This window comes from Oreochromis aureus, linkage group 5, assembly GCF_013358895.1.
Source record: "Oreochromis aureus strain Israel breed Guangdong linkage group 5, ZZ_aureus, whole genome shotgun sequence".
Lineage (NCBI taxonomy): Eukaryota > Metazoa > Chordata > Actinopteri > Cichliformes > Cichlidae > Oreochromis > Oreochromis aureus.
The window spans coordinates 5,592,365-5,606,675 of record NC_052946.1 but is presented as its reverse complement, the minus strand read 5'-3'; the positions used below and the strand labels follow the sequence as shown (position 1 = coordinate 5,606,675).

The following is a 14,311-nucleotide window of genomic DNA, read 5'->3' as shown; positions in this document are numbered from 1 at the left end:
ATGGAATGAATTAGAGTTCTGTTTGGCTTTGTTTTGTATTGGATTTTGTTTGTTTGTTTTGTTTTGTTCTTAGCAGATTTTTTACATACTGTTGAATTTAAGCTACCACATTGCTGACGTTTCTGGTCATATGACATCCCAAGTGCCCACTTAAAAAAAAAATCCCCACAGTTAATTCAACATTTCCTGATAATTAAAACGAAATATAAATAAGTAAATAAATAAAGGTTGGCTCTGTAATGAACTATTGAATAAGCATTCATTTTACAGAGCCCTAACAATGAAAATGATCCTTTAGCCTGTTGATCAGAGAGGAAGTCATTATGCAAGACCTATAATCAAAGAGCACAACATCTTTGTGAAACCATAAAGTCCCATATGATCCTCATCATGTCCAGTGACATTAGAGTGGATCCTCCCTGTCATCCGGCCAATGTTTGATGTGTGGCAACCAGTACAGAAGCAGGATAGCTGAGGACTTTAAAAGAAAAGCAGAAAACAGGAACATATGTAGTTGTAAATATCAGTGATACTTGTCTTGTCAAAGGGAATAAAATAATGAAAATGTTAACTTACACACTCATTTAAGGAGGATCTTGACACTGCACAGAGGAGGCACAGTCAGTCTGACAATGATGGTGATCTCCAGGGATGTTTTCCTGCAGCAACATTCCTGCCAACTGGCCATATGATCCAGAGTAGTTTGTTTGTAATGAACAGAAAGGTGTATATGTTAGGTAGTGTGCACTTGGAGCTGGTCCTAAGAAACAAACACATCCTGTAATAAACTGAATACCTTTAGTAGTGCTGCTGCAAATATAAAGCCCTTCTATCATGTGTGGTTTCAAAGAAGATGTTTTGGAGGCTCAGTCACAGTAACTGTGCAGTCTGTTCAGTCCTGAGTGTCTCAGCTCTGAAGGGGATGGATCACAGAGGGAAACACCTGAGTACAGATATTAAAATACACTCAAAATAACACTCCTAAGGTCAAGTGAAAACAAAATTTAAACACTTTACAAAGAATTAATACGTTTTCATGGAAATAATGTCATTAACCCTTTTTGTTGTGAGTAAATCTCACCGACTGCTTGTGGGACAAGCTAGAAGGAGGACTTCCAGATGTGAAGTCTCACGCTCTGATCGTACGGCGAAGATGGGGATGATGAAGCCTCTCTGATCTGTGGCATTACAGTTTCTGGCTGCTATGTGCTTCACACTGTTGGATTGTACATGTGAAGCTTGGAGAAGACACAGGAGGACTGTGTCTCTCTTAACAAAAAAAAAAGAAAAGAAAGAAGCCTAACAACCTCCCACCGTACCCACCCACTCCACTCAACTCCCCAGCCTCACACCATCCAATGTCTATACAAATGTAGGGTATCAGCTGGTAACAAAAAGCACGTGTAACATATGAAGTACATATGTGACACTGCTGAAACATTTCTGGCCAGAAATCCAGAAATGTGCAGTTATCAGCCAGTGCATTTATCATCCCAGACCCAGACCCACCCTGATAAATGCACTGGCTGAAACATGATAAAAGCTCATAAAAATGTATGTTTCATCGAAAGATTTGTCCAAAAATATAATCATATACTTTTGAAAAGTTTAAAGATTATAACAAACTGAAATCAATAACATTTTTGTAAATAGTATTTCAAAATAGAGGCACAGATAAACTGGCTTAACTGTCATTATTGCTGTAATTAGATTTTTCTTTTTCTTTTTTTCTTTTTTAAAAAAAGCAACCGTTAGTCTGTGTTGTTCTCTCAGAAACAATGAAGAAGCTGTTGAACATTTATGTGTTGTGTGGGCAATCCTCTGGTCCACCCTCCCTCCCTCCCAGCCACAGTGAGACTGGGGCAGCCTGGCAGGATTTTGAAGCCTGGCTGCAGAGAGGATATGCCTGCACGGTTCGTTTTAAACTGGTATATTTGATTTTTCTGACATTCATAGATTACTGATTTTTAGATTTTCTGTAATAAATAAAATTGTCATATTTTAATGATATCATTACTTAATTAATTTAATTGTATTTCATGTAAAAAATTCAAACATTATACTGCAATGCAGGGCGTTTTTTCTTAAATCAACTTTTAAATACCGCTCTACTTTCTTAAGTCATTCAAAAATATAGAAATTACTTACTCAAAGATCTAGATCACGAATCATCACAGGACAATACACAGTATACAGGGTCATGGTAACTATGGTAGGTCTTCATGACTCCAGAATGGAGACATCGCTCTGGCTGAGAAATGAAAATGAGGTCAAGCAGTGTGTTCTTCTCTGTGGTAGGGGCAGTGATGACCTGTGCGTATCCCCTAGATTCAAACAGCTCCATGATTGGTTTGTTTGCACTGGATAAAACATTCTCATTAAAATCCCCACACACTATGATGGGGTGACAGTCCATGATCTCTAATGAGTCTAATAGGCTTACCAGGTTTTTCAGGAATGGCCTCAGAGTGTAGTCTGGAGGTCTGTATACAACTGCAATCAGAGCACTGACTGGTGCTTCAACCTTTAAAGCCAGAAATTCAAGGTCAGTTACATTATGGATGTACTGTTTTTCATGCACTTGAATGTCACTTTTCACATAAACAGCAACCCCACCACCACTTCTGTTTGCCATCTGGGGAAAGTTTGTGTAGGACAGGTGTCTGTTGCGTTTGAACAAATTGTAATTTTCCAAGTGGAGAGACTCTGCGACAAAAGAGCCCCACAGGTGTGTTTCTGTTAGGCACAAAACATCTGCTAGACACAATTCATGGTGACTCTTGATGTCATTAATGTGAGCTGGCAGTCCCTCTGTATTATGATGAACAATGGTGAAAACCTCTGACCTGCTCAGTGTTTGCCTCACGTGTAGAAGAGGCATCATGTCATCAAGGTTGGCTTGTCTCATGTTCTCAAGTGCTGCAGTGATTTCTGGGTTGGTGAATATTTTTTTCTCCTCCATATCAAGAAGATACAGTCCACTGAGAGACGTCACTCTACTGACAGCTACGTAGGCCATGCCGGGCTCAAAAATGCTCTTAAGAGAGACAACAGCTGATGTGGTTGTCATACCCTGTACCTTATGTATTGTACATGCAAAGGCCAGCTTCACTGGGAACTGTCTTCGCACCACTCCTTTCTGCTTTAGATTCTCCTCTGCTCTCTCAATGTACACCATGTCGTCTGCTGGTGTGCGGGTATTCTTCCAGATGTCTCATTATCCATTTTAAGTCCAAGCTTGATGATGTGTTGGTCATTTTCAGAGTAAACTACTCTAAGTAGAATTCCAAAAGCTCCATTAACCAAACCATTTTGTATGTCAATGTTTCTGGTGAGCATGACACGAGCTCCTTCTGCAACTTTCAGTGTGTCTGGTAACTCGTTTTTACCTCCTTTCAATGGTCTGTCTTGTAGTGCCATTCTGCCAGTTCTAGGATCCTTTCTATAATCATCTGCATGGATGTCAATGATATGAGTATGGAGCAGACCCAGTGTTGCAGAGTTGTGTGCATCCACTTCTTTATTAGTTGCAAAATGTGCAACGCATCAGTCGGACAAAGGGCTGGTTCAGTTATGGCCTGTGACAACAAATTTCTATCTGCTTCGCAAAGCTCATCCAACTTTCCTTTCACACGAATTCTGTTCAGCATCTCAGCAAAGACAACATCATCTTTCTGACGCATAATCTCAGTCAGAGTGATCATCTGAAAATGCTCCCGCCACAGGTCGATCTCGGACGGGTCGTGCACACAGAGAGGTTTAGACTGTCGCACTGGGGTAGCTGATAGAAGTCTCCGACAGCAATGACTGACATGCCTCCAAAGGGTCTCCGAGTCCCTTTGATCTGTTTGAGTCTTGCATCTACATATGCAAAGAGATGTCTTGACACCATAGACACTTCGTCAATGACGATTATTTCAGCATTCAAAAGTTCTGATCTGACTTCATCCAGCTGATTGCCAAGTCCCTGAATGGGAGGTTTTAAGCTTCTAGGGAGCTTGAGTAGAGAATGCAGTGTTGTTCCAGAAATGTTAAAAGCTGCAGTCCCAGTGAAAGCAGTTAACAGGACAGTGGGTTTTGATATGTCAACGTCGTCTGCATATCTGGGCACTTTGCTCAGTATCTTAGATGCTTCTGAGTAGATGCATTTGATAAGATGTGATTTTCCTGTTCCAGCACCACCATTAATATAAAGAAAAACTGCTCTGGATTTAGAGCACAGACTCTTTAATGCACCAGTCTCTAACTGCATAAAATATGCAGGCTTGCTTCTTATTCAGATTCTGAAACATCTGACGTAACAATGTGGGATCAATAGCAGGGGGTTCCCTGATAGCTCTGACTTCTGTTGAAGCATCAGCCTGACGACTGTAGTCGGGCACATCTTCCTGTTCATTTTCATTGTCTCGCTCTCTTTCTTGTTCAACAAGTGGCAACCTTACGAGATCTGATTCAGGTGCCAGATTACACCATTCATCAGTCATACCTCTGTTCTGCTCATATTCCTCAACAGCGCTCTCAATCTCCTCACTGTTTTTCTCATATTTTCTCTGTTTCTTTTGACAATGTGTTGCACGTACTCAAGACGGTCAGTACCTGGTAGCTGTACACAGCCAGCACCATAGAAAGCCTGATAGGTTGGCAAAGATGGTGTTTTCAGTTCATGGTCTGAACGATGAGGAAGGTACAGTTTAAGCAGTCTTCGAAATATTGCTCTGGATGTTTTTCTTGTGAGCAGCGGTGAAATCTGATGATAGCAGGCTTATCGCTTTTTGCGCCTTTGCACAAATCCCATCTCATTGAGAAGGGGCAAAACATCTTTACCTTTTGTCTGTTGGCCATAGACAATCCTGCAAGTAGCAGCAAAGTCTGCCATGCACATCTCCTCATACTCTGGTGTTTCAGGTCTGGCTTTGTATTTGTCATTCAAAGATGTCATCCAAACATTGGAAGACTCAGGTGTTGTGTTGTCCAGAACTGACAGGGGATGACTCATTTTCACAGGATTATCATCAGTTGGTATGAATATTACAGCACGTGAACATTGCTTCATGTGAAGACCACATGCACGAGCAACACACTCCTGTGCACTGATCTCTCGCTTCTTTGAATATGCCTGCATGACAGCTCTCATTTCATCGCACTCATTTACACTGTCCTTATGGGAGTTCTCAATGACAGTTTTCAGGTACTCAGATAGCCCGCCCTCTTTTTTTGATATATATTTCATTAAATAATTTGCAGCGCCAAAAGCATCTAGAACAAAGCTTATGTCGATATTGCTGTTCCAGGCTTCAAGCAGATGTGGATTATAGCCGTTTATCCAAGAGTCTTTTGGATTACGCTTTAGTATGATTGTACTCCTTGTGTTCATTTTATTCAGGTATCGCTCATATTCTCCATGCGTCAACTTGCATCTTGCCAAGAGCTGCTCTAAACTCATGGAAGCAGTTTCAGGTTCATTCAGTAGCTGGTTCAGTGGTCTGAGCTTGTTCTTTGCTGTTTCTACCTCCAGTTCATCATCCTCACTGGGTCTTGTGATCATTGTCTCATTGCAGGGTGGTTTGGGAAAACCAAAACGGCACCCAGAGCTTAAACTCCTAAAGCACGTCTTTGTGTGGTTCTTACTGTGTTTTTGCACTTCTGTTACTTTCTTGTACAGTTCAGGTTGTTTATGTGGATCAGGCAGCTGAGCTGTGATGTATTTGTTTATAAAATCAACAACAGTTTGATCATCATCCTCCTCAAACACAGGAGCACCTTCTACCCACAGGAGACAGTGTATGTGTGGGCTTCCTCTGTGCTGAAACTCAACTCTGTAAAAGTAGTCAATAACTTTGCCAAGTGGCTCTGCAGGAGATAAGAGTAAATCTCTGAATAATGCTTCAACTCTCTTGTCAAACATGCGCATTGTTGTGACCGGATTGCTTCTCAGGATGTCACACTTTGCTGACCAGTCGAGTCCTTCAAAGTTCACTTGTTCACCTTGTTGCCTTGTTATTGCCTCAATCACTTCAGGCCAGCGCATTTCAGCAGCTGAAAATGTGCAAAGAACGTGGGAGTTCCCAACTGTCTGATCATGGCAAAAGATCTCTTGTTGTTTTCTCCCAATAGGCTGGGGTTCCTCTCAGAGGCTGCATGAATCTCACTGCGTCTTTATTTTCGCACCAGTTTCTCCACCTCATGTTTATCTTGCAGCATGCCTGAGGTTATTTTTCTCCCATCTCTGGTCAAAGGCTTTGCCTTCCTTAACTGGATTGTCATGCTGGAAGTAGCCAGGTGTATTTCAGTCACAAACTGTGCAAAGAACAAATAGTTTGTGTCTCTGGCAAAACGATCATCAATGCAGAAAAGCCTTGATTTGAAATACCCACTGGGGATACTTTGATCAGCCTTCTTTCATCAAGTGTGTTTTGGCCTGTAGGAAACTGCACAGGAAGGCCATGGCCTCCAGTTTAGGTGTTTTGAAAAAACTTATTGGATTGTTTCTCTCTGCAGGAGCAACAGAGTAGATTCCTTCACTGAAACATAATATCTCCTCAGCCACATCAGGGGCTGCAAACAGGACTCGAGTGCAAAACCACCATTAGTCAGTCCATCTGCTTGCTCTGAATCATCTCTCATCTGTTCACGTGGTTGTTCACCATCACAGGGTAACATGTCAATATTCTGTTCATTTTTATTTTGTGCTTCACTCAGTGCATTTTTTCTCACAGCTGTCAATTTCCATTAAATCAGCCTCATCGTAATCGTCCTCATTCATGTTTTCATCATCATCATCCTCCTCATCTTCATCAGGAAGTGTTGGGTCACACAGCTCAGCATCATCTCTGATGCTCACATCCTTATACTGTGGATGAATCTGCTTGAGTTTACGCAGTGCTTGCACAAGTTTAGACCAGCTCACAGTCTGAAACAGCTGATGACCTTTGTAAGACAAGCGTCTCTTCAGTTTTACTCTCATCACCTGAGAATTAATTCTCAATCGAGGCAATGCTTCAACAGTTTCCTGTACCTCTGATGGGACACAGACCACATTTCCTCTAATTGCTCTCTGTCTGCCTTTGGGAAGAGGAATGATCTTTGCAAATGGAATGCACTTGGCTATGAGATGTCTCTCCAGTATGTTGAGATCAGACAGTTCAGATGGAATATCAGCAAGATCCAGTTTATTGGCAACAGCAAGTGCTGGCATGGATCCATTTTAAGATGGTTATGGCAGGTGTGACAAATCCACTCTCTTTCTCTCATCAGGCACATTGCACTGCTCATTTCTGCAGTTTTCATCACAAACATGAACAAACTTTCCTGTCAAACATGTTGCAACCACATGTAGGTTTTTGACATAATTTGACCTTGTGCAGGGTCGCACTTGGTTCGGAAATGAAGCCTTGAAACATACGGTACATGGGTATGATGGTCCAACTTTGATTTGTGATTTGAACACAGATATGGCCTCGTTGATCACACTGTTGTCACTCTCTTGGGTTTGTCTGTTAACCCATCTGTATTTCCTTTTTATTTTCATGGCACATCTCATATTGTGCATAATCCTGAATGCAAGACTACTTTGATACCTGTCTCGCATTAGTTGTTTCATTAGTTGTCTGTGTCTTACTCTGAATGCATTGTCACGTGCATAACGCTGAGTCACTCGAGATCTCTGTCTCTCTCTGAATTCTGGGCTCTCTTGATACCTTTTAGTGATATAGTTTTTTTGTTTTTGTCTAAATTCAGCATTGGTACAGTAGCGTCTTTTAATATATTGTTGTTGTTTCTTTCTGAATTCATCGTTCTCACAGTAACGTCTTTTAATATATTGTTGTTGTTTCTTTCTGAATTCATCGTTCTCACAGTAACGTCTTTTAATATATTGTTGTTGTTTCTTTCTGAATTCATCGTTCTCACAGTAACGTCTTTTAATATATTGTTGTTGTTTCTTTCTGAATTCATCGTCCTCACAGTAACGTCTTTTAATATACTGTTGATGTTTCTGTCTGACTTCAGGATTGTTTTTATATGCCTCGCTTGTGGAAGATTTCTTCTTTTCTTTGTACTCTTTATTTGATGCGTACTTTTGTCGTTCTTTCCTTTTTTGATTTTCTTTTCTCCGATTTCTCGGTTTGTCTGATGCCATTAATCTTTTTTTCATTTTGCGCCTTTGCTGTTTAGTAACTTTTGTCATGTTACAGATTTTTGTAAAACTGTATCAGAAAGATCACAGTTAGCACCATTTTTTATTGCAATCCTTGACTGACAGGAAAAAACATCATTTGATGGAAGGAAATTAAAGTCACTGGATAGTTCTTCGGTAGGTATAAAAGTAAATTCATTCTGAGGAGCTTCGTGTGATGTGAACTGAGTCATGTGGACTTCTTGTTTCACCAGTGGTGTACAAATGGACATTTGAGAGATCTCAGTAAGATCAGTGGTTGTGTTTCTCCTTGGAGTAGAGGAGTTTGCTTCATCAACAGTTGTATCAGAGTGAGTAGGTGCCACAGCAGTGGCAGCTGTTGGTCTGCAGACTGTGTCTGTGATAGTATCATTCAGGTTGACTGTGCTCATACTGTAAAACTGCACAGGCTTCAGCTCATAGTTACAAGAGGGTGATATCTCCATCCCTTCATAAGAATCCTGGAGCCTCTTAATCATGTCACTGAGGAGTGTAAATTTCAGCATCACAGCTGTACCACGATTACGTGACTGTAGTGGTAGAGGAAGACCACTGGCTGTTCTGGAGTGTGGATCAAAGAAACCATATTTGCCTGATGTGGATCTGAACACTGCGATACACAATCCACTCATAATCAATAAGGCATACTGCACATCTGACAACAGGCAGCTCAGTCCTGCTTCTAAGCTGAGAAAGGTATCTACTGCCTCCTCTGGAGGTTCTTCAAATGTCCCATACCGGGAAGGCTGTGTCATGTCGACATGATACATAGACCTGTGAGCATCAACTTTGTCTGGCAGCTCATCGGTTGCCAAATGAATACTCTTGGGGAATCTTTTCTTGGCCTCTTTGTACATCACATCACCTTTATCCAAGACCAGATTAAGGTCAGCTGTAGTTATGTTTTCATTCTCATGAAGGAATGCAAGAAATGTGAGTGAGTTACATGTGCACTGACTGTTTCTGGAGTCTCCATATTTGGGATGAGCCTGGCTGTGAGATGCACAGACATGTGTTACAGAGGGCTGGTTTTCAAGGTTCACTCTTTCTGCATGAGATGGCCCTGCCACATCACTGTGATGGCCTCCTTTCACAATATCAGCATAACCCACCTGTGGGGCACTTGACACCTCAGGTTGGTCTCTATGGTTTACCTGATGTTCATTAAATGCATGCTGCAATCCAGTCTTTACAGCATCTGCATAGGATACCTGTTTTACATGTGCAGGAACATGTCGACCTGCCTGTTTGACACCATCAGCATTGGTCTTTGCAGACACACGGTCTTCTGCAGAGCTCTGAGGAAAATCACACTCAGTTTGTTCACATGTTGGTACTTTGTGAAACTCATGGAACTTCTTCCAGCGTTGTTTTGCAGCTTGTGACTTTTTTTCTGCTTTTTGGCATTTTACACACCTTTAAGTGTTTCTGTTAGTCTTTAGAAAATGTATTCAAAAAAACAAGAGTGGCACACAGCAGGATATGTTTTCTTTGTCTTTATATTTCAGTTTTATTTCTCAGAAACAATGTCTTTGTTTGTTTGACAGTTTGTCAGTCGAGAGAATATTATGTACTCTCTTTATTGGCTTGGCACAACTTAGCAGCAAGCCCAGAATGAAAAACAGGTAGAGAGAAAATTTAGAAGAGAGAATAGACAGAGCAGGAGAGACACGGCTGGGAAATGACAATCAAACCGTGAATTAGAGTTTTCTTTATTTGTTCAGTTTGTTCTTAGGTAGAGGCAATATGCACTCTTTATTGCTTTAATGGCTTGGCATTTTTCAGCAGCAAGCCAAGAGTGAAAAACAGGTAGAGAGAAAATTTAGCAGAGAGAACAGGCAGAGCAGGAGAGACACGGTTTTGAAATCAAACCGTAGAGTTTTCTTTGTTTGTTCAGTTTGTTCAAAGGTTGAGGCAAAATATGCACTCTTTATTGCTTTATTGGCTTGTGCATTTCTCAGCAGCAAGCCAAAGAGTGAAAAACAGGTAGAGAGAAAATTTAGCAGAGAGAACAGGCAGAGCAGGAAAGACACGGTTTTGAAATCAAACCGTAGAGTTTTCTTTGTTCAGTTTGTTCAAAGGTTGAGGCAAAATATGCACTCTTTATTGCTTTATTGGCTTGTGCATTTCTCAGCAGCAAGCCAAAGAGTGAAAAACAGGTAGAGAGAAAATTTAGCAGAGAGAACAGGCAGAGCAGGAGAGACACGGTTTTGAAATCAAACCGTAGAGTTTTCTTTGTTTGTTCAGTTTGTTCAAAGGTTGAGGCAAAATATGCACTCTTTATTGCTTTATTGGCTTGTGCATTTCTCAGCAGCAAGCCAAAGAGTGAAAAACAGGTAGAGAGAAAATTTAGCAGAGAGAACAGACAGAGCAGGAGAGACACGGCTTTGAAATCAAACCATAATAAGATTCTTGGTTTGGCAAAATTTCTCACAAACCACAGGGTGAAATACAGATGGAAAGAAGGCAGAGACAACAGGTGGAGCAGGACAGAGGATAGAGGGGATGGGGGGTTGGGATGTGAGAGAGAAGACTGGAGATCTGGTCCTTGTTCTTCTGCACACTGTGAACAAAAAAGAAGAAAAAAATAATAATTTTATTAAAATTATATCACATGGTAATTGTATGAACTAATTGTGACTACTGAAAAAAGACAAAACAAATATTGAAGCTAAACTGTTGTCGGCTGCCATGTGCAAAAAGTTGCATAATTGGGCACTTTTTAAAATAATAAATATTTATTTAAATTCAGCATTAATATTTTTAATACAAATATGATTGAGTGAATCATTAACTAATCACATGTAGTGTGACTACAAAAATGTACGAAAAAAATATTTTAGCCCAATTGTGAAGCTGCACTTATGTGTATTTATTATAAAATTGTGTTTAAAAGGTCTAGTTTGAATGAAAGATTGAACCCATCAATTTACAGCTTATATAAGTCAGATTATTTTTTTATTTTGGTCTACTTCTCTTACAGTATGTGCACACCTACCAGGCAAAGCACAGATGTCAGTCAAGTTCCTGAAAGTGTAAGACGAGAAATAATATGTTAGTTGTCTGTACGGTGTTATCAGACTAACAGAAATACAAAGCCCACACGACATGATATACTGAACTTATAGTCAGCAGGGTAATTATAGAGTAATATAGCACACCAGCTGACACAGCAACCATTTTGTAATTCAAACTAATTAACTGAAGTATTTCCACTTATGTAAGGCTACTGTTAGACTGTTACTAGCATTAGCATTGCTGCTAGCGCTAGCATTCCTGCTAGCATAAGCACTTCAGTTAGTGTTAGCACTGCAGCTAGCGTTAGCATTGCAGCTAGCGTTAGCATTGCAGCTAGTGTTAGCACTGCTGCTAGTGCTAGTACTCTTACTGTTAAAACTGAGCCACAATGGTAATAATAAAGCTCATTCGTTACTTTTGTCTCACTGATCACCAATAAATATCACAGGAATATTCTTTTTGTCAGTTAACAACTGCTAAGGCTAGTGTTAGCACTATAGCTAGCGTTAGCATTGTTGCTAGCATTAGCATTGAAGCTAGCGTTAGCACTGCTGCTAACAGCAAAACGTCATAAACCGATATAAATGATAGCGAAGGTTATTCTTTTTTGCTTTCTTTATTCTTTGAACTCTATTGAACTTTAAAAAGACTTGATATGTGAGTTTAAATGTCAAACATGTATTTTTACCATCATAAAAATAAAACAGTGCAGTACCGTATTGTACTTACCACAGCAGAGAGCAAAGCGGAATGAGCGACAGTTGGTGCAGTGATTTGTTAAAGACCGATGAGGCGTTCAGGTAGTGCTTGGAAATTTGAGCATCAGTTTGAACAGCAATATTGAGCATATACATTTCTCTGTCATAGAGACAGAGGTAAAAAAAAACATACACAAGACTCATCAGCATACAAATTGGTACTTTTGCCTGAGTATTAGCGAATGAGTGACATACAGAGAAAGAGGGCAACTGGCATTAAACGAGAAAATAAAAAGTATTTCATCTTGAATTGTTTTGTGGGTTTTATTTTAAGACTACTTTGAGTGTATTCGTAGGGAGAAAACTATACAGACTAAAAACAGAGACATTAAATGAGATTACATCATTTAAAATGTGGGAAAATCCACTACAGACAGGTAGATGCTGTGAGCTTTAATTATCCAGTCAGAAAGGATTATTTAAAAGTCATCAACTGACTCCAACTGCCCAGATCTGAAAAACCTGTGTGCAGAAGACAAGTCCACCAATACACAATAAGCTTGAATTTAAAAGGCCAAGGAGAATGCTCTATTCAGTCGGCTTATACTAACTACTGACATACTTTTAATCTGTGGCAAAACCCTGTCAAATCTGACTTGTTGTACCTGTTGACTTAATCTAACTCCAACCGCTTTGTTGTAACAGAAATTTTTAAGATGAATCAACAGACATTTTTACATTTAACCTTGGCAGAGTGAGACAGAGCTCATTAAGCAGGCAGGTGTGAGCCTGGTTGCTATAGTGACTGCACCCAATGGCTCCATACACAGGCACACAGAGATGCACCTCACTTTTGCTGCTTAAAATGAACAGAAAAGTCAGGTCGAAACAAATCGCTCCCAAATGAAAAGTACAGGTCCTATTGACGAAATTCTTTCACCGTGAGCGGCAGCAATGTCCAGTCTACCTAATTCTCAGTTTTCATGTCTGTGGAGTTTATTATATGGACGTGGTGACAGTGTAAAAACACCATGCTCTTCTGATTTTCAAACGAACCTTCTGAGCCATTTTAACATTAGAGTCTATGGAGGAGTTGGAGGAGGAGGCTGTGCTTTGGTGACATTTATGAAAGAACCATAACACCTAGTACAATAGTAAACACATTGGATGAAAGAGGACAGCGATGGCTACGTTTTGAGGGTAAAATCATACCTGTAGAGCAAACGCTGTGGACACAGCAGCAGTTTTAAAAATATTTTAAGATTAATTTTTTCGCTCCTCTCACTCTGGCAGTTGAGCTGTCTCACTCTAGCCCCAACATTCCGTCCCATATACACCCATTATAAACTCTGAAACGGCTGAAAAATCATCATGAAACTTAAACTGGAACTGAAGAAAAAGTATAATAGATATTGAAAAGATAAATACAAGTTGAATAGTTGAATGTCTTGTCTTCGTTTTAAAGTTTGAATGGTGGATCTATGTCAACGTATGTGGAAGTACATACAGTTTAAAGAGGAGTAAGTTGAAGGAGAATTTGAAGGGTCTCCCCATTGAAATACATGGGAAATTTTTGTTGAAAAAAGTTGAATAATTTTAAAAATATAAATGTTATAAATGAGAAAAATACAAGCACACTTGTCCAAAAGAAGAGGAATCTAATGGTGTTTGAATGGTTTTTCTAAGTTGAACGGTTTTGAAGGAGATAGATGCACAAAAACGTACGGAATATATAATAATAATAATAATAATAAAGATTACAACAACAATACTGTGAATGCTTTTACAAGCATTCACACTAATAATAATAATAATAAAGATTAGAAGAACAATACTGTGAATGCTTTTACAAGCATTCACACTAACTAGAAAGTGCATTTTCTGAAGAAACTGCAGTGTGAATGCTTGAATCTGAATATATGCACTGAAAAGAATTAATTGCTGAATTTTGAGTTAAAAATAAAAATGTTGAATGAGCTGGAAAATGCAGATTTATTAAACTGAAAACAAAAGTGCAGAACTTTTGAAAGCTGATGTTCACACAGAAGAAGTTGGAAAATAGCTGAAAAGTTTTAAAATTAAAATTTGGAAAACCTAAGAAATGAGAACAGAAAATTTAGAGTCAGAAAACACCTGAATGAATATTAAAAGTTCATATTCTTTGAATCACTGAATGACTAAAATGTGATCCCTCCACTTGGATCCACACAGTTTAAAAACTTTACATATCTGAGCTTTCAAAGACACTCGGTTGGAAAGAGAACAACGATGGTGACGTTTTGAGGGTAAAATGATGGTTGTAGAGCAAACACTGTGGACACAGCAGCAGTTGAAAGAGAAGTGTTCAAGATGAATCTTGGCACAGTGAGAGACAGAGCTCGTTAGGCAGGCAGGTATGAGCCTGGTTGCTATAGTGACTGAG

At 39.7% G+C, this 14,311-nt stretch overlaps 1 long non-coding RNA gene across 1 annotated transcript; it reads right to left on the bottom strand.

Moving 5' to 3' along the window:
* Window positions 1-244: 244 nt before the first annotated feature.
* Window positions 245-1,308, bottom strand: LOC120440392. The gene is made up of 3 exons (XR_005613229.1): window positions 797-1,308; window positions 577-680; window positions 245-478 (listed from the first exon to the last, which is right to left on the bottom strand). It is a non-coding gene; the product is annotated as an uncharacterized LOC120440392 (long non-coding RNA).
* Window positions 1,309-14,311: the final 13,003 nt, after the last annotated feature.